Source organism: Odontomachus brunneus, unplaced genomic scaffold (assembly GCF_010583005.1).
Source record: "Odontomachus brunneus isolate Ranch 3 - 2012 unplaced genomic scaffold, Obru_v1 Obru_scaffold_061, whole genome shotgun sequence".
Classification (NCBI taxonomy): Eukaryota; Metazoa; Arthropoda; class Insecta; order Hymenoptera; family Formicidae; genus Odontomachus; species Odontomachus brunneus.
This window is the reverse complement of record NW_022639511.1, coordinates 1,138,330-1,141,344: the sequence shown is the minus strand read 5'-3', so window position 1 is coordinate 1,141,344 and position 3,015 is coordinate 1,138,330.

The window sequence follows — 3,015 nt, the reverse complement described above, 5'->3', positions numbered from 1 at the left end:
AATATTGACAATGCATATCAACGGCAACACATTCAATCAATACAATACATTTTCTTGATGAGTATTATACCAGCTTAATATACCGATGTTTATATATATCATCAATATTAATAGCAAGTTCGACTGGCTCTGGGTTAACTTATTCTGGGTTATTCAGCCTACGTTTATTAGTCGAACAGGTATTTATAAGCTTTATGATTGGCTAGTAGAGACTTATGACTTCATTAATCGCTCTCGGAGCGATTAACCCAGGGCCAGTCAAATACGCTATTGGCTCTTGCACACAGGAGCGATAATGTTTGTCACGCGGCGGAAATTCGCGCGACAGCCAATCAATATGCTGCTTTCCGTAATAACCTTCTAGCTTTTACGGAAAAACAACATATTAATTGGCTGTTGCGCGGACTTTCGCCGCGCGGCAAACATTACCGCGTCCTGTGTGCAGGAGCCATATAAGATTATTTAATAAAAAGTTACTATTTAGTACGCATATCAAGTGAACGATGTAAGCCAATGGTCACATGGCTTATGACGTCCTCGCGCATGCGCACGGTCCGCTATTTTTCTCAAATCACTTTCATCACTGGCTTGATCATCAGAATGATGTTGGGGAAAAATCTCAGGATTACCTGGAACCACCAATGGGTGCTTTCCAGTTGCGTATACTGTGTTACACAAAATCAGTTTATTGGTTGCATATTATCTTACAAGATATTTTAGATAATATGTGACCAATAAACTGGTTTGGTACGTGTGTGTCAAGATGTGTTAAGCAATTGGAAAGTGTCCAATATTGAGAGAGAGAGAGACTGGCTCGGGCGTCCTCGGTCATTCATTGCAGATTGGAGACAAGTACTGGCCGCGTGGTCGATCCTGTATACGTTTGATATATAAATCCTAGAAAGATACAACAAGATGGTAAGAAATTAGAAATTATTATAAATTGCGGTAATTGTTTAGAATAATTATCCTCATCTCCGATTTTGATGAAAATAGACTCTTTAGACGCGTTTTTACTAAAAATAAAAGAATCTGGCCGAAAAAAATGTCGCTCTGTCTCGCGAAGCGAGATATTTATTGTTAAAGTTAGTCACATCCAGGGTTAAGAAATTTGTCATCTGAACGTAATGCGAACTAAGCTTTTCTCTGCTTTAATCAAAAGCATAAACTCTGTTATAAAGCAGAGAATAGTTCATACATGCTTTTCTTTGTTTTAATCAAAAGCATAAACTCTTATAAGCAGATAAAGCAGAGAATAGTTCATGTATGTTTTCCTCTGCTTTAATAATATACACTATTTTATAAAAGTTAATAATTACCTTTTTATGCGGATTAAAATTTAGATCTAACATTTCTTGAAAAAATAAATACATTTCTTAAAAAAAATAAATAGTGTTAATAAATAATCAGTGCATCTAAAAAGGACAGACCCCATAGGGCACGAGTGCGTTGTTGAACGTATTTCAGTGCAAGTCTAGTTCGCATTACGTTCAGATGACAAATTTCTTAACCTCGGATGTGACTAACTTTAACGCTAAATATCTCGCTTCGCGAGGCAGAGCGACATTTTTTTTCGGCCAGATTCTTTTATTTTTAGTAAAAACGCGTCGAATGAGCTTATTTTCATCAAAATCGGAGGTGAGAGTAGTTATTCTAAACAATTATCTAAATTGCAATTGAGCGATTTACTCTTTTGATCATTCAATACTTGCTTGTAAAATTTAAATATTTTATAGTGAAACGCTGTTTCCTAACCACATGTATATTCTAACCTAAAAAAGTCCCGGCCTAGCCGCCGTTACGACGACGTATTCGAGCAAGTTCGGACATTAAACTAAGATTTTTGGAACGTGCCTTGGAATCTTCCTTGGTTTACTTCTCATTAAGATTGTTTCAAACAACCTTGTCGATTCTATAATCTTTATTCTTATATTGACCTGGAGTGGTGTTGGAGAGATATGTCTCTTGAGAATTCCTGTAATCCAGATACTGAAGGAAGGAAGTATACTTTAACCTCTAGTGCAACATCTTGTAAATATATTTTTATTTTAATATATTATGACATTCTTGACTGAAAATAAGCTGTAGATTTCTGAAGAAATACTTATCGGGAACCTAGGTTGTTGTTAATAATTATTTTTTAAACTTGCCTCATATACATATGAGATTTCGGATCTGAATGAGTCTGTAGCACTTATTATAGTTGTCATTTGAAATTTGTCTCACATGAGATAGTCAAATTTTTATTCTTTGTTATATTTAAGTTTTTCAATAAAATTATATGTGTGACATCTATACTTGTAATTGCATGATTCAATTGAAAAACTCTCATCTAACTTTGAATTAAAATTTAAATATCTTATAATAGATAAGAGATAAGTTTCAATAACTATTAATACAGACCTTAGGGCTAATTGTTCCAACTTCTAAGGTAAGCTACCTAACAGTTAAATCATATTTAACTTTGTTTTTTCTTCAAATTGGACAAAAACAGACATCATTTAACTGTTAGGTAGTTCACTAAGAAGTTGGAACAATGGATCCTTAAAGTAAGATCTAAGTTTTTCATTTGAGGCATATGATATATGTAACATCAAATTTCTAGTCACAATTTAATTATAAAAAGCATTTAACTCTAAACTCAATACTAAACACGTTACATAAAGTCTAAAGTATGTGATTATTAAATCCTAAAAATTTAGCGTTTATCTACATTATTCTATACTCAAGAAGGATTCAACTAATACACCTAAACTTTACTAAATTGTACTGTTTGTTATCACTTGAAGAAAACTTACATATTAAGTTACATATTTGGCATTTGATAAAAAAGAGGGAATAGAAAGATTACAAAATAGTTCAGGAGCTTATAAAGCTTCATAGCTTATAAAGATGTTTTATATAATATATAGAATATAAATATAAATTATAATTATTATATAATATATAATTTGATATTTATACATTTTATATATACAGGGTGTTCGGAAAGTACCGGGACGCCCGAATATCAGG